The sequence below is a fragment of the Epinephelus fuscoguttatus genome, linkage group LG9 (genome assembly GCF_011397635.1).
Source record: "Epinephelus fuscoguttatus linkage group LG9, E.fuscoguttatus.final_Chr_v1".
In the NCBI taxonomy this organism is placed as follows: Eukaryota; Metazoa; Chordata; class Actinopteri; order Perciformes; family Serranidae; genus Epinephelus; species Epinephelus fuscoguttatus.
Genome location: NC_064760.1, coordinates 34,821,356 through 34,846,134, shown reverse-complemented (window position 1 = coordinate 34,846,134; position 24,779 = coordinate 34,821,356). Strand labels below are relative to the sequence as shown.

Here is a 24,779-nt window from a genome sequence, read left to right as displayed (position 1 = left end):
AGTGGATAAAAAGTAATATAAAATACAGAGAAAAGAATAAATGACGGCCTGTTTATACTGTAATCTGTTCCAAATTGAGCTGGTACTCTCTGCAGCTGTGGGAAGTAAAAGCCACTATTTTTGAATTTTCTTACTTTATGTCCTCCATTATGAAGATGCAACATTGTTTGCTAGCTTGATGCCGATGGCAGTACTGCTAAAGCACTGCTAAAATGCCTCTGCTGTTTCACACTATCATTTTGCCTTTTTACTCTGTGTGGTAATGTCCTTAGAGGAAATATCAAAAAGCCTGGAATGTTGTTGTCATACAGTTGTCCACGCTTTAGACCACTCAGCCACACTCCCTCATTTACCACAGTTGCTCCAAGTCTACTTAGTCATGCTAAACTGTAGTCAAGGTATGCAACTCTCAATAATTATTGCTCCTTCAAATGCAACCAGAGCTGCCATCTAAATACCTTCAACCAATTAGACGTAAGAATGAACAGTGATTTCCCTGTTGGATTTAGCTATCAAGCATGAGAAAGGTAAACTGTTTAAATCATAGATAAGCCCAGATGAAAATGATAAGGGACAATAAATTAAACTTAAGAGCAAAGGTCAACATTTGACATTGCTTGAATGACAAGTGTTTTCAAAGTGAGAAGAATCAGATATTGACCTTGGCGATATTTTCCACTCCACAATGAATGCTTATGTCACTAAAGATACTTGTGTGGCAATGACTGCTTTGTCATCGTAAACCATGGCAATGCGAATATGGATGGAATCGGTAGAGTCAGCACGGAGCCAGCCAAACATCCACTTGTCTTTTGCTTCACACAAGTCTATTACCCTTAAGTACACCAATAAGAGGTGCATGCAATTGAGGACAACATCAGGTTACCACATGAATCACTTCACCATGACCTGATATCCTACATTGCCAGATGGCAGTGGTGGGATTTGAACCCACGCCTCCTGAGAGACTGGAGCCTAAATCCAGCGCCTTAGACCACTCGGCCACACTACCTGCAATAGCCTCCTTTTCCTGTCTGACCTTTTCTTCCTCCGCTCAGCCACACTCATGTGACACATGCCCTATGTTGAACATTGAACATTTCATGTTTCTTGCAGAGCGTAGAAGGCTTTGCCAGGATGGCACAGAATGACACCTCTTGCGCTTGGCTCGTTGGTCTAGGGTATGATTCTCGCTTAGGGTGCGAGAGGTCCCGAGTTCAAATCCCGGACGAGCCCAAAAGCAAGAGCGAATGTTTACTTTCTGAGGAACTGTGCAGGAGAAGAACCTCAGGGTGCAGGAGTAAAAACCGTGATCATGTGAGAGTTCAAATACTGGAAAAGCCCAAGCCCAAGGAGGTCAAAGTCAAGGTCAAGGACTGCCCTACCAAGGAAGGATCCTACAGAGTCAATGCAGGAGTCCTTCCTAGCATTGGAACAGGCTAACAAGTGCCCCCAGATGTACATCATTTCCCTCAGCAGACTCAGGGGTTTCAGGGTACCATGGTAATTCTGGGCTCTCTAATGTTGTTGTACTTTTCAATAAATGTAAGCAGTATTTCTAGAGTGGTGCTTTGACCTGCAGGATATTCTGAAATGTTTTCTGTGATGGTTGTGACACGATTTCTCCAAAAATACACCAATTGAAACCAAAAGAATGAGAGCAATTATTATGTCATTATCATGTGAATGGAAGAGGGGTAGGGGTGGACACTTAGCGCCCATCTCTGCCCTCACTTCCAGCAAGTTGTGCGCAAACAATTGTGGGTGTTTTATACACATGCGCCCTTGACGCTTTCTCTAAAAGAAGGACTCAGTCCTCGGTAGATTTGGAAGGATCCTTAACATTGGAACAGTCCTTCGGCGGTATTTGATGACGTAGCATCCTTGAAATTCAGTCATTCAAGGATCGCCCTTCGACTTGGAGAAACACCCAAGAGTGGGGCAGTGGTTACTGTTTGATGAGTGAGAAAGAGTGCATTGGAAGAACTGTGCACTTTACAATGAAGCCATTAGCATTACGTAGCAAAAATGACCAGGTTCAACTCTCTCAGTGAAAACATGGATGTAGAGGAGAAAGTCACACTTGTCATCCAAGCAATTTGGGATTAGCAGAGGATGGTTTCGATCCATCGACCTCTGGGTTATGGGCCCAGCACGCTCGCTGCGCCACTCTGCTCAACATGCCAAGGTCAGCAGTTTAAAACTCTGTGGCCCAATATTGTGGGCACCTTTGGGATCTTGAGGGAACCAAGATTTCGCAGCAACGGATGCTTAGTCATCTGACATCAGGGCAATGACAGCACGGAAGGAAAGTAAAGAGACATCCTCTTGATCCAAAGTTTACACAGCTAGCAGAGGGTGGTTTCCATGGACCGACATCTGGTTTATGAGCCTCGCCCGCTAGGTTCAATTTTGTGTGAATCTTTGGGAACCCGTACAACCAAGATTAGCCACCAAACAGGCTGAAATGTTAAGCATTTGGTGGACCTTGCGGTGATGCTTTTTCTCGTGATTTTCCCAACTCCATCCAGTAATCTTGGTACGTGTCCACATGAGACACCTGTGGCACTGACACCTCAGTCAGTTGATGACATGGCAAATTGAGTGTGGGTGGAAAGGATAGAAGCATCCTCCCACTTGGCCCTCTACCTCATTTTTTCAGTATCGCTCCCGCTCTGCTCAGTGGCGCACACAAACTCTAGTCAAGGTACTCAACTGTCAATGATTATTGCTCCTTCAACAGCAAGCAGTGCTGCCATGTAAATACCTTCAACCAGTCAGACTTAAGAGCAAAGGTCAACATTTGACATTGCTTGAATGACAAGTGTTTTCAAAGTGAGAAGAATCAGATATTGACCTTGGCGATATTTTCCACTCCACAATGAATGCTTATGTCACTAAAGATACTTGTGTGGCAATGACTGCTTTGTCATCGTAAACCATGGCAATGTGAATATGGATTGAATTCAGCATGGAGCCATCCAAACATTCACTTGTCTTTTGCTTCACACAAGTCTATTACCCTTAAGTACACCAATAAGAGGTGCATGCAATTGAGGACAACATCAGGTTACCACATGAATCACTTCACCATGACCTGATGTCCTACATTGCCAGATGGCAGTGGTGGGATTTGAACCCACGCCTCCTGAGAGACTGGAGCCTAAATCCAGCGCCTTAGACCACTCGGCCACACTACCTGCAATAGCCTCCTTCTCCTGTCTGGATCTTTTTCTGTCCTCCGCTCAGCCACACTCATGTGTGACACATGCCCTATGTTGAACATTGAACATTTCATGTTTCTTGCAGAGCGTAGAAGGCTTTTGCCAGGATGGCACAGAATGACACCTCTTGCGCTTGGCTCGTTGGTCTAGGGGTATGATTCTCGCTTAGGGTGCGAGAGGTCCCGGGTTCAAATCCCGGACGAGCCCAAAAGCAAGAGCGAATGTTTACTTTCTGAGGAACTGTGCAGGAGAAGAACCTCAGGGTGCAGGAGTAAAACCGTGATCATGTGAGAGTTCAAATACTGGAGAAGCCCAAGCCCAAGGAGGTCAAAGTCAAGGTCAAGGACTGTCCTACCAAGGAGGTCAAAGTCAAGGTCAAGGACTGCCCTACCAAGGAAGGATCCTACAGAGTCAATGCAGGAGTCCTTCCTAGCATTGGAACAGGCTAACAAGTGTTTCCCTCAGCAGACTCAGGGGGTTTCAGGGTACCATGGTAATTCTGGGCTCTCTAATGTTGTTGTACTTTTTCAATAAATGTAAGCAGTATTTCTAGAGTGGTGCTTTGACCTGCAGGATATTCTGAAATGTTTTCTGTGATGGTTGTCGACACGATTTCTCCAAAAAATTCAACAATTGAACCCAAAAGAATGAGAGCAATTATTATGTCATTATCATGTGAATGGAAGAGGGGGTAGGGGGTGGACACTTAGCGCCCCATCTCTGCCCTCACTTCCAGCAAGTTGTGCGCAAACAATTGTGGGTGTTTTATACACATGCGTCCTTGACGTTTCTCTAAAAGAAGGACTCAGTCCTCGGTAGATTTGGAAGGATCCTTAACATTGGAACAGTCCTTGGTATTTGATGACGTAGCATCCTTGAAATTCAGTCATTCAAGGATCGTCCTTCGACTTGGAGAAACACCCCAAGAGTGGGGCAGTGGTTACTGTTTGATGAGTGAGAAAGAGTGCATTGGAAGAACTGTGCACTTTACAATGAAGCCATTAGCATTACGTAGCAAAAAATGACCAGGTTCAACTCTCTCAGTGAAAACATGGATGTAGAGGAGAAAGTCACACTTGTCATCCAAGCAATTTGGGATTAGCAGAGGATGGTTTGATCCATCGACCTCTGGGTTATGGGCCCAGCACGCTTCGCTGCGCCACTCTGCTCAACATGCCAAGGTCAGCAGTTTAAAACTCTGTGGCCCAATATTGTGGGCACCTTTGGGATCTTGAGGGAACCAAGATTTCGCAGCAACGGATGCTTAGTCATCTGACATCAGGGCAATGACAGCACGGAAGGAAAGTAAAGAGACATCCTCTTGATCCAAAGTTTACCCAGCTCGCAGAGGGTGTTTGCCATGGACCGACAGCGGGTTTATAAGCCTCGCCCGCTAGGTTCAATTTTGTGTGAATCTTTGGGAACCCGTGCCAACCAAGATTAGCCAGCGTACAGGCTGAAATGTTAAGCATTTGGTGGACCTTGCGGTGATGCTTTTTCTCGTGATTTTCCCAACTCCATCCAGTAATCTTGGTACGTGTCCACATGAGACACCTGTGGCAATGAAACCTCAGTCATTTGATGACATGGCAAATTGAGTGTGGGTGGAAAGGATAGAAGCATCCTCCCACTTGGCCCCTCTACCTCATTTTTTTTCAGTATCGCTCCCGCTCTGCTCAGTGGCGCTTCACAAACTCTAGTCAAGGTACTCAACTGTCAATGATTATTGCTCCTTCAACAGCAAGCAGTGCTGCCATGTAAATACCTTCAACCAATCAGACTTAAGAGCAAAGGTCAACATTTGACATTGCTTGAATGACAAGTGTTTTCAAAGTGAGAAGAATCAGATATTGACCTTGGCGATATTTTCCACTCCACAATGAATGCTTATGTCACTAAAGATACTTGTGTGGCAATGACTGCTTTGTCATCGTAAACCATGGCAATGCGAATATGGATGGAATCGGTAGAGTCAGCACGGAGCCAGCCAAACATCCACTTGTCTTTGCTTCACACAAGTCTATTACCCTTAAGTACACCAATAAGAGGTGCATGCAATTGAGGACAACATCAGGTTACCACATGAATCACTTCACCATGACCTGATATCCTACATTGCCAGATGGCAGTGGTGGGATTTGAACCCACGCCTCCTGAGAGACTGGAGCCTAAATCCAGCGCCTTAGACCACACTCCCTGCAATAGCCTCATTCTCGTGTCTGGACCCCGCTCAGCCACACTCATGTGTGACACATGCCCTATGTTGAACATTGAACATTTCATGTTTCTTGCAGAGCGTAGAAGGCTTTTGCCAGGATGGCACAGAATGACACCTCTTGCGCTTGGCTCGTTGGTCTAGGGGTATGATTCTCGCTTAGGGTGCGAGAGGTCCCGGGTTCAAATCCCGGACGAGCCCAAAAGCAAGAGCGAATGTTTACTTTCTGAGGAACTGTGCAGGAGAAGAACCTCAGGGTGCAGGAGTAAAAACCGTGAACATGTGAGAGTTCAAATACTGGAAAAGCCCAAGGAGGTCAAAGTCAAGGTCAAGGACTGTCCTACCAAGGAGGTTAAAGTCAAGGTCAAGGACTGCCCTACCAAGGAAGGATCCTACAGAGTCAATGCAGGAGTCCTTCCTAGCATTGGAACAGGCTAACAAGTGCCCCCAGATGTACATCATTTCCCTCAGCAGACTCAGGGGGTTTCAGGGTACCATGGTAATTCTGGGCTCTCTAATGTTGTTGTACTTTTTGAATAAATGTAAGCAGTATTTCTAGAGTGGTGCTTTGACCTGCAGGATATTCTGAAATGTTTTCTGTGATGGTTGTCGACACCATTTCTCCAAAAATACACCAATTGAAACCAAAAGAATGAGAGCAATTATTATGTCATTATCATGTGAATGGAAGAGGGGTAGGGGTGGACACTTAGCGCCCCATCTCTGCCCTCACTTCCAGCAAGTTGTGCGCAAACAATTGTGGGTGTTTTATACACATGCGTCCTTGACGTTTCTCTAAAAGAAGGACTCAGTCCTCGGTAGATTTGGAAGGATCCTTAACATTGGAACAGTCCTTCGGCGGTATTTGATGACGTAGCATCCTTGAAATTCAGTCATTCAAGGATCGTCCTTCGACTTGGAGAAACACCCCCAGAGTGGGGCAGTTGTTACTGTTTGATGAGTGAGAAAGAGTGCATTGGAAGAACTGTGCACTTTACAATGAAGCCATTAGCATTACGTAGCAAAAATGACCAGGTTCAACTCTCTCAGTGAAAACATGGATGTAGAGGAGAAAGTCACACTTGTCATCCAAGCAATTTGGGATTAGCAGAGGATGGTTTCGATCCATCGACCTCTGGGTTATGGGCCCAGCACGCTTCCGCTGCGCCACTCTGCTCAACATGCCAAGGTCAGCAGTTTAAAACTCTGTGGCCCAATATTGTGGGCACCTTTGGGATCTTGAGGAACCAAGATTTCGGCAACGGATGCTTAGTCATCTGACATCAGGGCAATGACAGCACGGAAGGAAAGTAAAGAGACATCCTCTTGATCCAAAGTTTACACAGCTAGCAGAGGGTGGTTTCCATGGACCGACATCTGGTTTATGAGCCTCGCTAGGTTCAATTTTGTGTGAATCTTTGGGAACCCGTGCCAACCAAGATTAGCCAGCGTACAGGCTGAAATGTTAAGCATTTGGTGGACCTTGCGGTGATGCTTTTCTCGTGATTTTCCCAACTCCATCCAGTAATCTTGGTACGTGTCCACATGAGACACCTGTGGCAATGAAACCTCAGTCATTTGATGACATGGCAAATTGAGTGTGGGTGGAAAGGATAGAAGCATCCTCCCACTTGGCCCCTCTACCTCATTTTTTTTCAGTATCGCTCCTGCTCTGCTCAGTGGCGCTTCACAAACTCTAGTCAAGGTACTCAACTGTCAATGATTATTGCTCCTTCAACAGCAAGCAGTGCTGCCATGTAAATACCTTCAACCAATCAGACTTAAGAGCAAAGGTCAACATTTGACATTGCTTGAATGACAAGTGTTTTCAAAGTGAGAAGAATCAGATATTGACCTTGGCGATATTTTCCACTCCACAATGAATGCTTATGTCACTAAAGATACTTGTGTGGCAATGACTGCTTTGTCATCGTAAACCATGGCAATGCGAATATGGATGGAATCGGTAGAGTCAGCACGGAGCCAGCCAAACATCCACTTGTCTTTTGCTTCACACAAGTCTATTACCCTTAAGTACACCAATAAGAGGTGCATGCAATTGAGGACAACATCAGGTTACCACATGAATCACTTCACCATGACCTGATGTCCTACATTGCCAGATGGCAGTGGTGGGATTTGAACCCACGCCTCTGAGAGACTGGAGCCTAAATCCAGCGCCTTAGACCACTCGGCCACACTACCTGCAATAGCCTCCTTCTCCTGTCTGGACCTTTTTCTTTCCTCCGCTCAGCCACACTCATGTGTGACACATGCCCTATGTTGAACATTGAACATTTCATGTTTCTTGCAGAGCGTAGAAGGCTTTTGCCAGGATGGCACAGAATGACACCTCTTGCGCTTGGCTCGTTGGTCTAGGGGTATGATTCTCGCTTAGGGTGCGAGAGGTCCCGGGTTCAAATCCCGGACGAGCCCAAAAGCAAGAGCGAATGTTTACTTTCTGAGGAACTGTGCAGGAGAAGAACCTCAGGGTGCAGGAGTAAAAACCGTGATCATGTGAGAGTTCAAATACTGGAAAAGCCCAAGGAGATCAAAGTCAAGGTCAAGGACTGTCCTACCAAGGAGGTCAAAGTCAAGGTCAAGGACTGCCCTACCAAGGAAGGATCCTACAGAGTCAATGCAGGAGTCCTTCCTAGCATTGGAACAGGCTAACAAGTGAGATGTACATCATTTCCCTCAGCAGACTCAGGGGGTTTCAGGGTACCATGGTAATTCTGGGCTCTCTAATGTTGTTGTACTTTTTGAATAAATGTAAGCAGTATTTCTAGAGTGGTGCTTTGACCTGCAGGATATTCTGAAATGTTTTCTGTGATGGTTGTTGACACGATTTCTCCGAAAAATACACCAATTGAAACCAAAAGAATGAGAGCAATTATTATGTCATTATCATGTGAATGGAAGAGGGGGTAGGGGGTGGACACTTAGCGCCCCATCTCTGCCCTCACTTCCAGCAAGTTGTGCGCAAACAATTGTGGGTGTTTTATACACATGCGTCCTTGACGTTTCTCTAAAAGAAGGACTCAGTCCTCGGTAGATTTGGAAGGATCCTTAACATTGGAACAGTCCTTCCGTGGTATTTGATGACGTAGCATCCTTGAAATTCAGTCATTCAAGGATCGTCCTTCGACTTGGAGAAACACCCCAAGAGTGGGGCAGTGGTTACTGTTTGATGAGTGAGAAAGAGTGCATTGGAAGAACTGTGCACTTTACAATGAAGCCATTAGCATTACGTAGCAAAAAATGACCAGGTTCAACTCTCTCAGTGAAAACATGGATGTAGAGGAGAAAGTCACACTTGTCATCCAAGCAATTTGGGATTAGCAGAGGATGGTTTCGATCCATCGACCTCTGGGTTATGGGCCCAGCACGCTTCCGCTGCGCCACTCTGCTCAACATGCCAAGGTCAGCAGTTTAAAACTCTGTGGCCCAATATTGTGGGCACCTTTGGGATCTTGAGGGAACCAAGATTTCGGCAGCAACGGATGCTTAGTCATCTGACATCAGGGCAATGACAGCACGGAAGGAAAGTAAAGAGACATCCTCTTGATCCAAAGTTTACACAGCTAGCAGAGGGTGGTTTCCATGGACCGACATCTGGTTTATGAGCCTCGCCGCTAGGTTCAATTTTGTGTGAATCTTTGGGAACCCGTACAACCAAGATTAGCCAGCGTACAGGCTGAAATGTTAAGCATTTGGTGGACCTTGCGGTGATGCTTTTTCTCGTGATTTTCCCAACTCCATCCAGTAATCTTGGTACGTGTCCACATGAGACACCTGTGGCAATGAAACCTCAGTCATTTGATGACATGGCAAATTGAGTGTGGGTGGAAAGGATAGAAGCATCCTCCCACTTGGCCCCTCTACCTCATTTTTTTTCAGTATCGCTCCGCTCTGCTCAGTGGCGCTTCACAAACTCTAGTCAAGGTACTCAACTGTCAATGATTATTGCTCCTTCAACAGCAAGCAGTGCTGCCATGTAAATACCTTCAACCAATCAGACTTAAGAGCAAAGGTCAACATTTGACATTGCTTGAATGACAAGTGTTTTCAAAGTGAGAAGAATCAGATATTGACCTTGGCGATATTTTCCACTCCACAATGAATGCTTATGTCACTAAAGATACTTGTGTGGCAATGACTGCTTTGTCATCGTAAACCATGGCAATGCGAATATGGATGGAATCGGTAGAGTCAGCACGGAGCCAGCCAAACATCCACTTGTCTTTTGCTTCACACAAGTCTATTACCCTTAAGTACACCAATAAGAGGTGCATGCAATTGAGGACAACATCAGGTTACCACATGAATCACTTCACCATGACCTGATGTCCTACATTGCCAGATGGCAGTGGTGGGATTTGAACCCACGCCTCCTGAGAGACTGGAGCCTAAATCCAGCGCCTTAGACCACTCGGCCACACTACCTGCAATAGCCTCCTTCTCCTGTCTGGACCTTTTTCTTTCCTCCGCTCAGCCACACTCATGTGTGACACATGCCCTATGTTGAACATTGAACATTTCATGTTTCTTGCAGAGCGTAGAAGGCTTTTGCCAGGATGGCACAGAATGACACCTCTTGCGCTTGGCTCGTTGGTCTAGGGTATGATTCTCGCTTAGGGTGCGAGAGGTCCCGGGTTCAAATCCCGGACGAGCCCAAAAGCAAGAGCGAATGTTTACTTTCTGAGGAACTGTGCAGGAGAAGAACCTCAGGGTGCAGGAGTAAAAACCGTGATCATGTGAGAGTTCAAATACTGGAAAAGCCCAAGGAGGTCAAAGTCAAGGTCAAGGACTGTCCTACCAAGGAGGTTAAAGTCAAGGTCAAGGACTGCCCTACCAAGGAAGGATCCTACAGAGTCAATGCAGGAGTCCTTCCTAGCATTGGAACAGGCTAACAAGTGCCCCCAGATGTACATCATTTCCCTCAGCAGACTCAGGGGGTTTCAGGGTACCATGGTAATTCTGGGCTCTCTAATGTTGTTGTACTTTTTGAATAAATGTAAGCAGTATTTCTAGAGTGGTGCTTTGACCTGCAGGATATTCTGAAATGTTTTCTGTGATGGTTGTCGACACGATTTCTCCGAAAAATACACCAATTGAAACCAAAAGAATGAGAGCAATTATTATGTCATTATCATGTGAATGGAAGAGGGGGTAGGGGGTGGACACTTAGCGCCCCATCTCTGCCCTCACTTCCAGCAAGTTGTGCGCAAACAATTGTGGGTGTTTTATACACATGCGTCCTTGACGTTTCTCTAAAAGAAGGACTCAGTCCTCGGTAGATTTGGAAGGATCCTTAACATTGGAACAGTCCTTGTATTTGATGACGTAGCATCCTTGAAATTCAGTCATTCAAGGATCGTCCTTCGACTTGGAGAAACACCCCAAGAGTGGGGCAGTGGTTACTGTTTGATGAGTGAGAAAGAGTGCATTGGAAGAACTGTGCACTTTACAATGAAGCCATTAGCATTACGTAGCAAAAATGACCAGGTTCAACTCTCTCAGTGAAAACATGGATGTAGAGGAGAAAGTCACACTTGTCATCCAAGCAATTTGGGATTAGCAGAGGATGGTTTCGATCCATCGACCTCTGGGTTATGGGCCCAGCACGCTTCCGCTGCGCCACTCTGCTCAACATGCCAAGGTCAGCAGTTTAAAACTCTGTGGCCCAATATTGTGGGCACCTTTGGGATCTTGAGGGAACCAAGATTTCGGCAGCAACGGATGCTTAGTCATCTGACATCAGGGCAATGACAGCACGGAAGGAAAGTAAAGAGACATCCTCTTGATCCAAAGTTTACACAGCTAGCAGAGGGTGGTTTCCATGGACCGACATCTGGTTTATGAGCCTCGCCGCTAGGTTCAATTTTGTGTGAATCTTTGGGAACCCGTGCCAACCAAGATTAGCCAGCGTACAGGCTGAAATGTTAAGCATTTGGTGGACCTTGCGGTGATGCTTTTTCTCGTGATTTTCCCAACTCCATCCAGTAATCTTGGTACGTGTCCACATGAGACACCTGTGGCAATGAAACCTCAGTCATTTGATGACATGGCAAATTGAGTGTGGGTGGAAAGGATAGAAGCATCCTCCCACTTGGCCCCTCTACCTCATTTTTTTTCAGTATCGCTCCCGCTCTGCTCAGTGGCGCTTCACAAACTCTAGTCAAGGTACTCAACTGTCAATGATTATTGCTCCTTCAACAGCAAGCAGTGCTGCCATGTAAATACCTTCAACCAATCAGACTTAAGAGCAAAGGTCAACATTTGACATTGCTTGAATGACAAGTGTTTTCAAAGTGAGAAGAATCAGATATTGACCTTGGCGATATTTTCCACTCCACAATGAATGCTTATGTCACTAAAGATACTTGTGTGGCAATGACCACTTTGTCATCGTAAACCATGGCAATGCGAATATGGATGGAATCGGTAGAGTCAGCACGGAGCCAGCCAAACATCCACTTGTCTTTTGCTTCACACAAGTCTATTACCCTTAAGTACACCAATAAGAGGTGCATGCAATTGAGGACAACATCAGGTTACCACATGAATCACTTCACCATGACCTGATGTCCTACATTGCCAGATGGCAGTGGTGGGATTTGAACCCACGCCTCCTGAGAGACTGGAGCCTAAATCCAGCGCCTTAGACCACTCGGCCACACTACCTGCAATAGCCTCCTTCTCCTGTCTGGATCTTTTTCTGTCCTCCGCTCAGCCACACTCATGTGTGACACATGCCCTATGTTGAACATTGAACATTTCATGTTTCTTGCAGAGCGTAGAAGGCTTTTGCCAGGATGGCACAGAATGACACCTCTTGCGCTTGGCTCGTTGGTCTAGGGGTATGATTCTCGCTTAGGGTGCGAGAGGTCCCGGGTTCAAATCCCGGACGAGCCCAAAAGCTAGAGCGAATGTTTACTTTCTGAGGAACTGTGCAGGAGAAGAACCTCAGGGTGCAGGAGTAAAAACCGTGATCATGTGAGAGTTCAAATACTGGAAAAGCCCAAGGAGATCAAAGTCAAGGTCAAGGACTGTCCTACCAAGGAGGTCAAAGTCAAGGTCAAGGACTGCCCTACCAAGGAAGGATCCTACAGAGTCAATGCAGGAGTCCTTCCTAGCATTGGAACAGGCTAACAAGTGCCCCCAGATGTACATCATTTCCCTCAGCAGACTCAGGGGGTTTCAGGGTACCATGGTAATTCTGGGCTCTCTAATGTTGTTGTACTTTTTGAATAAATGTAAGCAGTATTTCTAGAGTGGTGCTTTGACCTGCAGGATATTCTGAAATGTTTTCTGTGATGGTTGTCGACACGATTTCTCCGAAAAATACACCAATTGAAACCAAAAGAATGAGAGCAATTATTATGTCATTATCATGTGAATGGAAGAGGGGGTAGGGGGTGGACACTTAGCGCCCCATCTCTGCCCTCACTTCCAGCAAGTTGTGCAAACAATTGTGGGTGTTTTATACACATGCGTCCCTGACGTTTCTCTAAAAGAAGGACTCAGTCCTCGGTAGATTTGGAAGGATCCTTAACATTGGAACAGTCCTTGGTATTTGATGTAGCATCCTTGAAATTCAGTCATTCAAGGATCGTCCTTCGACTTGGAGAAACACCCCAAGAGTGGGGCAGTGGTTACTGTTTGATGAGTGAGAAAGAGTGCATTGGAAGAACTGTGCACTTTACAATGAAGCCATTAGCATTACGTAGCAAAAAATGACCAGGTTCAACTCTCTCAGTGAAAACATGGATGTAGAGGAGAAAGTCACACTTGTCATCCAAGCAATTTGGGATTAGCAGAGGATGGTTTCGATCCATCGACCTCTGGGTTATGGGCCCAGCACGCTTCCGCTGCGCCACTCTGCTCAACATGCCAAGGTCAGCAGTTTAAAACTCTGTGGCCCAATATTGTGGGCACCTTTGGGATCTTGAGGGAACCAAGATTTCGGCAGCAACGGATGCTTAGTCATCTGACATCAGGGCAATGACAGCACGGAAGGAAAGTAAAGAGACATCCTCTTGATCCAAAGTTTACACAGCTAGCAGAGGGTGGTTTCCATGGACCGACATCTGGTTTATGAGCCTCGCCCGCTAGGTTCAATTTTGTGTGAATCTTTGGGAACCCGTGCCAACCAAGATTAGCCAGCGTACAGGCTGAAATGTTAAGCATTTGGTGGACCTTGCGGTGATGCTTTTTCTCGTGATTTTCCCAACTCCATCCAGTAATCTTGGCGTGTCCACATGAGACACCTGTGGCAATGAAACCTCAGTCATTTGATGACATGGCAAATTGAGTGTGGGTGGAAAGGATAGAAGCATCCTCCCACTTGGCCCCTCTACCTCATTTTTTTTCAGTATCGCTCCCGCTCTGCTCAGTGGCGCTTCACAAACTCTAGTCAAGGTACTCAACTGTCAATGATTATTGCTCCTTCAACAGCAAGCAGTGCTGCCATGTAAATACCTTCAACCAGTCAGACTTAAGAGCAAAGGTCAACATTTGACATTGCTTGAATGACAAGTGTTTTCAAAGTGAGAAGAATCAGATATTGACCTTGGCGATATTTTCCACTCCACAATGAATGCTTATGTCACTAAAGATACTTGTGTGGCAATGACTGCTTTGTCATCGTAAACCATGGCAATGCGAATATGGATGGAATCGGTAGAGTCAGCACGAGCCAGCCAAACATCCACTTGTCTTTTGCTTCACACAAGTCTATTACCCTTAAGTACACCAATAAGAGGTGCATGCAATTGAGGACAACATCAGGTTACCACATGAATCACTTCACCATGACCTGATGTCCTACATTGCCAGATGGCAGTGGTGGGATTTGAACCCACGCCTCCTGAGAGACTGGAGCCTAAATCCAGCGCCTTAGACCACTCGGCCACACTACCTGCAATAGCCTCCTTCTCCTGTCTGGACCTTTTTCTTTCCTCCGCTCAGCCACACTCATGTGTGACACATGCCCTATGTTGAACATTGAACATTTCATGTTTCTTGCAGAGCGTAGAAGGCTTTTGCCAGGATGGCACAGAATGACACCTCTTGCGCTTGGCTCGTTGGTCTAGGGGTATGATTCTCGCTTAGGGTGCGAGAGGTCCCGGGTTCAAATCCCGGACGAGCCCAAAAGCAAGAGCGAATGTTTACTTTCTGAGGAACTGTGCAGGAGAAGAACCTCAGGGTGCAGGAGTAAAAACCGTGATCATGTGAGAGTTCAAATACTGGAAAAGCCCAAGCCCAAGGAGGTCAAAGTCAAGGTCAAGGACTGTCCTACCAAGGAGGTCAAAGTCAAGGTCAAGGACTGCCCTACCAAGGAAGGATCCTACAGAGTCAATGCAGGAGTCCTTCCTAGCATTGGAACAGGCTAACAAGTGCCCCCAGATGTACATCATTTCCCTCAGCAGACTCAGGGGGTTTCAGGGTACCATGGTAATTCTGGGCTCTCTAATGTTGTTGTACTTTTTGAATAAATGTAAGCAGTATTTCTAGAGTGGTGCTTTGACCTGCAGGATATTCTGAAATGTTTTCTGTGATGGTTGTCGACACGATTTCTCTGAAAAATACACCAATTGAAACCAAAAGAATGAGAGCAATTATTATGTCATTATCATGTGAATGGAAGAGGGGGTAGGGGGTGGACACTTAGCGCCCCATCTCTGCCCTCACTTCCAGCAAGTTGTGCGCAAACAATTGTGGGTGTTTTATACACATGCGTCCTTGACCTTTCTCTAAAAGAAGGACTCAGTCCTCGGTAGATTTGGAAGGATCCTTAACATTGGAAAAGTCCTTCCGTGGTATTTGATGACATAGCATCCTTGAAATTCAGTCATTCAAGGATCGTCCTTCGACTTGGAGAAACACCCCAAGAGTGGGGCAGTGGTTACTGTTTGATGAGTGAGAAAGAGTGCATTGGAAGAACTGTGCACTTTACAATGAAGCCATTAGCATTACGTAGCAAAAATGACCAGGTTCAACTCTCTCAGTGAAAACATGGATGTAGAGGAGAAAGTCACACTTGTCATCCAAGCAATTTGGGATTAGCAGAGGATGGTTTCGATCCATCGACCTCTGGGTTATGGGCCCAGCACGCTTCGCTGCGCCACTCTGCTCAACATGCCAAGGTCAGCAGTTTAAAACTCTGTGGCCCAATATTGTGGGCACCTTTGGGATCTTGAGGGAACCAAGATTTCGGCAGCAACGGATGCTTAGTCATCTGACATCAGGGCAATGACAGCACGGAAGGAAAGTAAAGAGACATCCTCTTGATCCAAAGTTTACACAGCTAGCAGAGGGTGGTTTCCATGGACCGACATCTGGTTTATGAGCCTCGCCCGCTAGGTTCAATTTTGTGTGAATCTTTGGGAACCCGTGCCAACCAAGATTAGCCAGCGTACAGGCTGAAATGTTAAGCATTTGGTGGACCTTGCGGTGATGCTTTTTCTCGTGATTTTCCCAACTCCATCCAGTAATCTTGGTACGTGTCCACATGAGACACCTGTGGCAATGAAACCTCAGTCATTTGAAGACATGGCAAATTGAGTGTGGGTGGAAAGGATAGAAGCATCCTCCCACTTGGCCCCTCTACCTCATTTTTTTCAGTATCGCTCCCGCTCTGCTCAGTGGCGCTTCACAAACTCTAGTCAAGGTACTCAACTGTCAATGATTATTGCTCCTTCAACAGCAAGCAGTGCTGCCATGTAAATACCTTCAACCAATCAGACTTAAGAGCAAAGGTCAACATTTGACATTGCTTGAATGACAAGTGTTTTCAAAGTGAGAAGAATCAGATATTGACCTTGGCGATATTTTCCACTCCACAATGAATGCTTATGTCACTAAAGATACTTGTGTGGCAATGACCGCTTTGTCATCGTAAACCATGGCAATGCGAATATGGATGGAATCGGTAGAGTCAGCACGGAGCCAGCCAAACATCCACTTGTCTTTTGCTTCACACAAGTCTATTACCCTTAAGTACACCAATAAGAGGTGCATGCAATTGAGGACAACATCAGGTTACCACATGAATCACTTCACCATGACCTGATGTCCTACATTGCCAGATGGCAGTGGTGGGATTTGAACCCACGCCTCCTGAGAGACTGGAGCCTAAATCCAGCGCCTTAGACCACTCGGCCACACTACCTGCAATAGCCTCCTTCTCCTGTCTGGACCTTTTTCTTTCCTCCGCTCAGCCACACTCATGTGTGACACATGCCCTATGTTGAACATTGAACATTTCATGTTTCTTGCAGAGCGTAGAAGGCTTTTGCCAGGATGGCACAGAATGACACCTCTTGCGCTTGGCTCGTTGGTCTAGGGGTATGATTCTCGCTTAGGGTGCGAGAGGTCCCGGGTTCAAATCCCGGACGAGCCCAAAAGCAAGAGCGAATGTTTACTTTCTGAGGAACTGTGCAGGAGAAGAACCTCAGGGTGCAGGAGTAAAAACCGTGATCATGTGAGAGTTCAAATACTGGAAAAGCCCAAGCCCAAGGAGGTCAAAGTCAAGGTCAAGGACTGTCCTACCAAGGAGGTCAAAGTCAAGGTCAAGGACTGCCCTACCAAGGAAGGATCCTACAGAGTCAATGCAGGAGTCCTTCCTAGCATTGGAACAGGCTAACAAGTGTGTTATAATTCTGGGCTCTCTAATGTTGTTGTACTTTTTGAATAAATGTAAGCAGTATTTCTAGAGTGGTGCTTTGACCTGCAGGATATTCTGAAATGTTTTCTGTGATGGTTGTCGACACGATTTCTCCGAAAAATACACCAATTGAAACCAAAAGAATGAGAGCAATTATTATGTCATTATCATGTGAATGGAAGAGGGGGTAGGGGGTGGACACTTAGCGCCCCATCTCTGCCCTCACTTCCAGCAAGTTGTGCGCAAACAATTGTGGGTGTTTTATACACATGCGTCCTTGACGTTTCTCTAAAAGAAGGACTCAGTCCTCGGTAGATTTGGAAGGATCCTTAACATTGGAACAGTCCTTCGGCGGTATTTGATGACGTAGCATCCTTGAAATTCAGTCATTCAAGGATCGTCCTTCGACTTGGAGAAACACCCCAAGAGTGGGGCAGTGGTTACTGTTTGATGAGTGAGAAAGAGTGCATTGGAAGAACTGTGCACTTTACAATGAAGCCATTAGCATTACGTAGCAAAAAATGACCAGGTTCAACTCTCTCAGTGAAAACATGGATGTAGAGGAGAAAGTCACACTTGTCATCCAAGCAATTTGGGATTAGCAGAGGATGGTTTCGATCCATCGACCTCTGGGTTATGGGCCCAGCACGCTTCCGCTGCGCCACTCTGCTCAACATGCCAAGGTCAGCAGTTTAAAACTCTGTGGCCCAATATTGTGGGCACCTTTGGGATCTTGAGGGAACCAAGATTTCGCAGCAACGGATGCTTAGTCATCTGACATCAGGGCAATGACAGCACGGAAGGAAAGTAAAGAGACATCCTCTTGATCCAAAGTTTACACAGCTAGCAGAGGGTGGTTTCCATGGACCGACATCTGGTTTATGAGCCCTCGCTAGGTTCAATTTTGTGTGAATCTTTGGGAACCCCAACCAAGATTAGCCAGCGTACAGGCTGAAATGTTAAGCATTTGGTGGACCTTGCGGTGATGCTTTTTCTCGTGATTTTCCCAACTCCATCCAGTAATCTTGGTACGTGTCCACATGAGACACCTGTGGCAATGAAACCTCAGTCATTTGATGACATGGCAAATTGAGTGTGGGTGGAAAGGATAGAAGCATCCTCCCACTTGGCCCCTCTACCTCATTTTTTTTCAGTATCGCTCCCGCTCTGCTCAGTGGCGCTTCACAAACTCTAGTCAAGGTACTCAACTGTCAATGATTATTGCTCCTTCAACAGCAAGCAGTGCTGCCATGTAAATACCTTCAACCAATCAGACTTAAGAGCAAAGGTCAACATTTGACATTGCTTGAATGACAAGTGTTTTCAAAGTGAGAAGAATCAGATATTGACCTTGGCGATATTTTCCACTCCACAATGAATGCTTATGTCACTAAAGATACTTGTGTGGCAATGACCGCTTTGTCATCGTAAACCATGGCAATGCGAATATGGATGGAATCGGTAGAGTCAGCACGGAGCCAGCCAAACATCCACTTGTCTTTTGCTTCACACAAGTCTATTACCCTTAAGTACACCAATAAGAGGTGCATGCAATTGAGGACAACATCAGGTTACCACATGAATCACTTCACCATGACCTGATGTCCTACATTGCCAGATGGCAGTGGTGGGATTTGAACCCACGCCTCCTGAGAGACTGGAGCCTAAATCCAGCGCCTTAGACCACTCGGCCACACTACCTGCAATAGCCTCCTTCTCCTGTCTGGACCTTTTTCTTTCCTCCGCTCAGCCACACTCATGTGTGACACATGCCCTATGTTGAACATTGAACATTTCATGTTTCTTGCAGAGCGTAGAAGGCTTTTGCCAGGATGGCACAGAATGACACCTCTTGCGCTTGGCTCGTTGGTCTAGGGGTATGATTCTCGCTTAGGGTGCGAGAGGTCGGGTTCAAATCCCGGACGAGCCCAAAAGCTAGAGCGAATGTTTACTTTCTGAGGAACTGTGCAGGAGAAGAACCTCAGGGTGCAGGAGTAAAAACCGTGATCATGTGAGAGTTCAAATACTGGAAAAGCCCAAGCCCAAGGAGGTCAAAGTCAAGGTCAAGGACTGTCCTACCAAGGAGGTCAAAGTCAAGGTCAAGGACTGCCCTACCAAGGAAGGATCCTACAGAGTCAATGCAGGAGTCCTTCCTAGCATTGGAACAGGCTAACAAGTGCCCCCAGATGTACATCATTTCCCTCAGCAGACTCAGGGGGTTTCAGGGTACCATGGTAATTCTGGGCTCTCTAATGTTGTTGTACTTTTTCAATAAATGTAAGCAGTATTTCTAGAGTGGTGCTTTGACCTGCAGGATATTCTGAAATGTTTTCTGTGATGGTTGTCGACACGATTTCTCCGAAAAATACACCAATTGAAACCAAAAGAATGAGAGCAATTATTATGTCATTATCATGTGAATGGAAGAGGGGGTAGGGGGTGGACACTTAGCGCCCCATCTCTGCCCTCACTTCCAGCAAGTTGTGCGCAAACAATTGTGGGTGTTTTATACACACGCGTCCTTGACATTTCTCTAAAAGAAGGACTCAGTCCTCGGTAGATTTGGAAGGATCCTTAACATTGGAACAGTCCTTCGGCGGTATTTGATGACGTAGCATCCTTGAAATTCAGTCATTCAAGGATCGTCCTTCGACTTTGAGAAACACCCCAAGAGTGGGGCAGTGGTTACTGTTTGATGAGTGAGAAAGAGTGCATTGGAAGAACTGTGCACTTTACAATGAAGCCATTAGCATTACGTAGCAAAAATGACCAGGTTCAACTCTCTCAGTGAAAACATGGATGTAGAGGAGAAAGTCACACTTGTCATCCAAGCAATTTGGGATTAGCAGAGGATGGTTTCGATCCATCGACCTCTGGGTTATGGGCCCAGCACGCTTCCGCTGCGCCACTCTGCTCAACATGCCAAGGTCAGCAGTTTAAAACTCTGTGGCCCAATATTGTGGGCACCTTTGGGATCTTGAGGGAACCAAGATTTCGCAGCAACGGATGCTTAGTCATCTGACATCAGGGCAATGACAGCACGGAAGGAAAGTAAAGAGACATCCTCTTGATCCAAAGTTTACACAGCTAGCAGAGGGTGGTTTCCATGGACCGACATCTGGTTTATGAGCCTCGCCCGCTAGGTTCAATTTTGTGTGAATCTTTGGGAACCCGTGCCAACCAAGATTAGCCAGCGTACAGGCTGAAATGTTAAGCATTTGGTGGACCTTGCGGTGATGCTTTTTCTCGTGATTTTCCCAACTCCATCCAGTAATCTTGGTACGTGTCCACATGAGACACCTGTGGCAATGAAACCTCAGTCATTTGATGACATGGCAAATTGAGTGTGGGTGGAAAGGATAGAAGCATCCTCCCACTTGGCCCCTCTACCTCATTTTTTTTCAGTATCGCTCCCGCTCTGCTCAGTGGCGCTTCACAAACTCTAGTCAAGGTACTCAACTGTCAATGATTATTGCTCCTTCAACAGCAAGCAGTGCTGCCATGTAAATACCTTCAACCAATCAGACTTAAGAGCAAAGGTCAACATTTGACATTGCTTGAATGACAAGTGTTTTCAAAGTGAGAAGAATCAGATATTGACCTTGGCGATATTTTCCACTCCACAATGAATGCTTATGTCACTAAAGATACTTGTGTGGCAATGACCACTTTGTCATCGTAAACCATGGCAATGCGAATATGGATGGAATCGGTAGAGTCAGCACGGAGCCAGCCAAACCTCCACTTGTCTTTTGCTTCACACAAGTCTATTACCCTTAAGTACACCAATAAGAGGTGCATGCAGAGGACAACATCAGGTTACCACATGAATCACTTCACCATGACCTGATGTCCTACATTGCCAGATGGCAGTGGTGGGATTTGAACCCACGCCTCCTGAGAGACTGGAGCCTAAATCCAGCGCCTTAGACCACTCGGCCACACTACCTGCAATAGCCTCCTTCTCCTGTCTGGACCTTTTTCTTTCCTCCGCTCAGCCACACTCATGTGTGACACATGCCCTATGTTGAACATTGAACATTTCATGTTTCTTGCAGAGCGTAGAAGGCTTTTGCCAGGATGGCACAGAATGACACCTCTTGCGCTGCTTGCTCGTTGGTCTAGGGGTATGATTCTCGCTTAGGGTGCGAGAGGCCCCAGGTTCAAATCCCGGACGAGCCCAAAAGCAAGAGCGAATGTTTACTTTCTGAGGAACTATGCAGGAGAAGAACCTCAGGGTGCAGGAGTAAAAACCGTGATCATGTGAGAGTTCAAATACTGGAAAAGCCCAAGCCCAAGGAGGTCAAAGTCAAGGTCAAGGACTGTCCTACCAAGGAGGTTCAAGTCAAGGTCAAGGACTGCCCTACCAAGGAAGGATCCGACAGAGTCAATGCAGGAGTCCTTCCTAGCATTGGAACAGGCTAACAAGTGAGATGTACATCATTTCCCTCAGCAGACTCAGGGGGTTTCAGGGTACCATGGTAATTCTGGGCTCTCTAATGTTGTTGTACTTTTTGAATAAATGTAAGCAGTATTTCTAGAGTGGTGCTTTGACCTGCAGGATATTCTGAAATGTTTTCTGTGATGGTTGTCACACCATTTCTCCAAAAATACACCAATTGAAACCAAAAGAATGAGAGCAATTATTATGTCATTATCATGTGAATGGAAGAGGGGTAGGGGTGGACACTTAGCGCCCCATCTCTGCCCTCACTTCCAGCAAGTTGTGCGCAAACAATTGTGGGTGTTTTATACACATGCGTCCTTGACGTTTCTCTAAAGAAGGACTCAGTCCTCGGTAGATTTGGAAGGATCCTTAACATTGGAACAGTCCTTCGGTATTTGATGACGTAGCATCCTTGAAATTCAGTCATTCAAGGATCGTCCTTCGACTTGAGAAACACCCCAAGAGTGGGGCAGTGGTTACTGTTTGATGAGTGAGAAAGAGTGCATTGGAAGAACTGTGCACTTTACAATGAAGCCATTAGCATTACGTAGCAAAAATGACCAGGTTCAACTCTCTCAGTGAAAACATGGATGTAGAGGAGAAAGTCACACTTGTCATCCAAGCAATTTGGGATTAGCAGAGGATGGTTTCGATCCATCGACCTCTGGGTTATGGGCCCAGCACGCTTCCGCTGCGCCACTCTGCTCAACATGCCAAGGTCAGCAGTTTAAAACTCTGTGGCCCAATATTGTGGGCACCTTTGGGATCTTGAGGGAACCAAGATTTCGGCAGCAACGGATGCTTAGTCATCTGACATCAGGGCAATGACAGCACGGAAGGAAAGTAAAGAGACATCCTCTTGATCCAAAGTTTACACAGCTAGCAGAGGGTGGTTTCCATGGACCGACATCTGGTTTATGAGCCTCGCCGCTAGGTTCAATTTTGTGTGAATCTTTGGGAACCCGTGCCAACCAAGATTAGCCAGAGTACAGGCTGAAATGTTAAGCATTTGGTGGACCTTGCGGTGATGCTTTTTCTCGTGATTTTCCCAACTCCATCCAGTAATCTTGGGCGTGTCCACATGAGACACCTGTGGCAATGAAACCTCAGTCATTTGATGACATGGCAAATTGAGTGTGGGTGGAAAGGATAGAAGCATCCTCCCACTTGGCCCCTCTACCTCATTTTTTTTTCAGTATCGCTCCCGCTCTGCTCAGTGGCGCTTCACAAACTCTAGTCAAGGTACTCAACTGTCAATGATTATTGCTCCTTCAACAGCAAGCAGTGCTGCCATGTAAATACCTTCAACCAATCAGACTTAAGAGCAAAGGTCAACATTTGACGTTGCTTGAATGACAAGTGTTTTCAAAGTGAGAAGAATCAGATATTGACCTTGGCGATATTTTCCACTCCACAATGAATGCTTATGTCACTAAAGATACTTGTGTGGCAATGACTGCTTTGTCATCGTAAACCATGGCAATGCGAATATGGATGGAATCGGTAGAGTCAGCACGGAGCCAGCCAAACATCCACTTGTCTTTTGCTTCACACAAGTCTATTACCCTTAAGTACACCAATAAGAGGTGCATGCAATTGAGGACAACATCAGGTTACCACATGAATCACTTCACCATGACCTGATATCCTACATTGCCAGATGGCAGTGGTGGGATTTGAACCCACGCTTCCTGAGAGACTGGAGCCTAAATCCAGCGCCTTAGACCACTCGGCCACACTACCTGCAATAGCCTCCTTCTCCTGTCTGGACCTTTTTCTTTCCTCCGCTCAGCCACACTCATGTGTGACACATGCCCTATGTTGAACATTGGACATTTCATGTTTCTTGCAGAGCGTAGAAGGCTTTTGCCAGGATGGCACAGAATGACACCTCTTGCGCTTGGCTCGTTGGTCTAGGGGTATGATTCTCGCTTAGGGTGCGAGAGGTCCCGGGTTCAAATCCCGGACGAGCCCAAAAGCAAGAGCGAATATTTACTTTCTGAGGAACTGTGCAGGAGAAGAACCTCAGGGTGCAGGAGTAAAAACCGTGAACATGTGAGAGTTCAAATAGTGGAAAAGCCCAAGGAGGTCAAAGTCAAGGTCAAGGATTGTCCTACCAAGGAGGTTAAAGTCAAGGTCAAGGACTGCCCTACCAAGGAAGGATCCTACAGAGTCAATGCAGGAGTCCTTCCTAGCATTGGAACAGGCTAACAAGTGCCCCCAGATGTACATCATTTCCCTCAGCAGACTCAGGGGGTTTCAGGGTACCATGGTAATTCTGGGCTCTCTAATGTTGTTGTACTTTTGAATAAATGTAAGCAGTATTTCTAGAGTGGTGCTTTGACCTGCAGGATATTCTGAAATGTTTTCTGTGATGGTTGTACGACACCATTTCTCCAAAAATACACCAATTGAAACCAAAAGAATGAGAGCAATTATTATGTCATTATCATGTGAATGGAAGAGGGGTAGGGGTGGACACTTAGCGCCCTATCTCTGCCCTCACTTCCAGCAAGTTGTCTAAACAATTGTGGGTGTTTTATACACATGCGTCCTTGACGTTTCTCTAAAAGAAGGACTCAGTCCTCGGTAGATTTGGAAGGATCCTTAACATTGGAACAGTCTTTCGGCGGTATTTGATGACGTAGCATCCTTGAAATTCAGTCATTCAAGGATCGTCCTTCGACTTTGAGAAACACCCCAAGAGTGGGGCAGTGGTTACTGTTTGATGAGTGAGAAAGAGTGCATTGGAAGAACTGTGCACTTTACAATGAAGCCATTAGCATTACGTAGCAAAAAATGACCAGGTTCAACTCTCTCAGTGAAAACATGGATGTAGAGGAGAAAGTCACACTTGTCATCCAAGCAATTTGGGATTAGCAGAGGATGATTTCGATCCATCGACCTCTGGGTTATGGGCCCAGCACGCTTCCGCTGCGCCACTCTGCTCAATATGCCAAGGTCAGCAGTTTAAAACTCTGTGGCCCAATATTGTGGGCACCTTTGGGATCTTGAGGGAACCAAGATTTCGGCAGCAACGGATGCTTAGTCATCTGACATCAGGGCAATGACAGCACGGAAGGAAAGTAAAGAGACATCCTCTTGATCCAAAGTTTACACAGCTAGCAGAGGGTGGTTTCCATGGACCGACATCTGGTTTATGAGCCTCGCCCGCTAGGTTCAATTTTGTGTGAATCTTTGGGAACCCGTGCCAACCAAGAT

The 24,779-nt window shown here is 46.1% G+C and overlaps 24 non-coding genes across 24 annotated transcripts; 9 read left to right on the top strand and 15 right to left on the bottom strand.

Moving 5' to 3' along the window:
• Positions 1-930: 930 nt before the first annotated feature.
• trnal-uag (transfer RNA leucine (anticodon UAG)) lies at positions 931-1,012 on the bottom strand. Its single transcript has one exon. It is a non-coding gene; the product is annotated as a tRNA-Leu (tRNA).
• A 2,106-nt stretch (positions 1,013-3,118) lies between these two features.
• On the bottom strand, positions 3,119-3,200 carry trnal-uag (transfer RNA leucine (anticodon UAG)). The gene has a single exon. It is a non-coding gene; the product is annotated as a tRNA-Leu (tRNA).
• A 159-nt stretch (positions 3,201-3,359) lies between these two features.
• Positions 3,360-3,431, top strand: trnap-agg (transfer RNA proline (anticodon AGG)). The gene has a single exon. It is a non-coding gene; the product is annotated as a tRNA-Pro (tRNA).
• A 2,137-nt stretch (positions 3,432-5,568) lies between these two features.
• On the top strand, positions 5,569-5,640 carry trnap-agg (transfer RNA proline (anticodon AGG)). The gene has a single exon. It is a non-coding gene; the product is annotated as a tRNA-Pro (tRNA).
• Positions 5,641-6,544: 904 nt separating this feature from the next.
• Positions 6,545-6,616, bottom strand: trnam-cau (transfer RNA methionine (anticodon CAU)). The gene has a single exon. It is a non-coding gene; the product is annotated as a tRNA-Met (tRNA).
• A 947-nt stretch (positions 6,617-7,563) lies between these two features.
• On the bottom strand, positions 7,564-7,644 carry trnal-uag (transfer RNA leucine (anticodon UAG)). Its single transcript has one exon. It is a non-coding gene; the product is annotated as a tRNA-Leu (tRNA).
• A 159-nt stretch (positions 7,645-7,803) lies between these two features.
• On the top strand, positions 7,804-7,875 carry trnap-agg (transfer RNA proline (anticodon AGG)). The gene has a single exon. It is a non-coding gene; the product is annotated as a tRNA-Pro (tRNA).
• Positions 7,876-8,778: 903 nt separating this feature from the next.
• trnam-cau (transfer RNA methionine (anticodon CAU)) lies at positions 8,779-8,850 on the bottom strand. The gene has a single exon. It is a non-coding gene; the product is annotated as a tRNA-Met (tRNA).
• Positions 8,851-9,803: 953 nt separating this feature from the next.
• Positions 9,804-9,885, bottom strand: trnal-uag (transfer RNA leucine (anticodon UAG)). The gene has a single exon. It is a non-coding gene; the product is annotated as a tRNA-Leu (tRNA).
• A 159-nt stretch (positions 9,886-10,044) lies between these two features.
• Positions 10,045-10,115, top strand: trnap-agg (transfer RNA proline (anticodon AGG)). The gene has a single exon. It is a non-coding gene; the product is annotated as a tRNA-Pro (tRNA).
• A 902-nt stretch (positions 10,116-11,017) lies between these two features.
• On the bottom strand, positions 11,018-11,089 carry trnam-cau (transfer RNA methionine (anticodon CAU)). The gene has a single exon. It is a non-coding gene; the product is annotated as a tRNA-Met (tRNA).
• A 955-nt stretch (positions 11,090-12,044) lies between these two features.
• Positions 12,045-12,126, bottom strand: trnal-uag (transfer RNA leucine (anticodon UAG)). The gene has a single exon. It is a non-coding gene; the product is annotated as a tRNA-Leu (tRNA).
• A 159-nt stretch (positions 12,127-12,285) lies between these two features.
• On the top strand, positions 12,286-12,357 carry trnap-agg (transfer RNA proline (anticodon AGG)). Its single transcript has one exon. It is a non-coding gene; the product is annotated as a tRNA-Pro (tRNA).
• Positions 12,358-13,256: 899 nt separating this feature from the next.
• Positions 13,257-13,328, bottom strand: trnam-cau (transfer RNA methionine (anticodon CAU)). The gene has a single exon. It is a non-coding gene; the product is annotated as a tRNA-Met (tRNA).
• A 953-nt stretch (positions 13,329-14,281) lies between these two features.
• trnal-uag (transfer RNA leucine (anticodon UAG)) lies at positions 14,282-14,363 on the bottom strand. Its single transcript has one exon. It is a non-coding gene; the product is annotated as a tRNA-Leu (tRNA).
• Positions 14,364-14,522: 159 nt separating this feature from the next.
• On the top strand, positions 14,523-14,594 carry trnap-agg (transfer RNA proline (anticodon AGG)). The gene has a single exon. It is a non-coding gene; the product is annotated as a tRNA-Pro (tRNA).
• Positions 14,595-16,533: 1,939 nt separating this feature from the next.
• Positions 16,534-16,615, bottom strand: trnal-uag (transfer RNA leucine (anticodon UAG)). The gene has a single exon. It is a non-coding gene; the product is annotated as a tRNA-Leu (tRNA).
• A 159-nt stretch (positions 16,616-16,774) lies between these two features.
• Positions 16,775-16,846, top strand: trnap-agg (transfer RNA proline (anticodon AGG)). Its single transcript has one exon. It is a non-coding gene; the product is annotated as a tRNA-Pro (tRNA).
• Positions 16,847-17,709: 863 nt separating this feature from the next.
• On the bottom strand, positions 17,710-17,781 carry trnam-cau (transfer RNA methionine (anticodon CAU)). The gene has a single exon. It is a non-coding gene; the product is annotated as a tRNA-Met (tRNA).
• Positions 17,782-18,729: 948 nt separating this feature from the next.
• trnal-uag (transfer RNA leucine (anticodon UAG)) lies at positions 18,730-18,811 on the bottom strand. The gene has a single exon. It is a non-coding gene; the product is annotated as a tRNA-Leu (tRNA).
• A 2,166-nt stretch (positions 18,812-20,977) lies between these two features.
• Positions 20,978-21,059, bottom strand: trnal-uag (transfer RNA leucine (anticodon UAG)). Its single transcript has one exon. It is a non-coding gene; the product is annotated as a tRNA-Leu (tRNA).
• A 161-nt stretch (positions 21,060-21,220) lies between these two features.
• Positions 21,221-21,294, top strand: trnap-agg (transfer RNA proline (anticodon AGG)). Its single transcript has one exon. It is a non-coding gene; the product is annotated as a tRNA-Pro (tRNA).
• A 1,924-nt stretch (positions 21,295-23,218) lies between these two features.
• trnal-uag (transfer RNA leucine (anticodon UAG)) lies at positions 23,219-23,300 on the bottom strand. The gene has a single exon. It is a non-coding gene; the product is annotated as a tRNA-Leu (tRNA).
• A 159-nt stretch (positions 23,301-23,459) lies between these two features.
• On the top strand, positions 23,460-23,531 carry trnap-agg (transfer RNA proline (anticodon AGG)). The gene has a single exon. It is a non-coding gene; the product is annotated as a tRNA-Pro (tRNA).
• Positions 23,532-24,779: the final 1,248 nt, after the last annotated feature.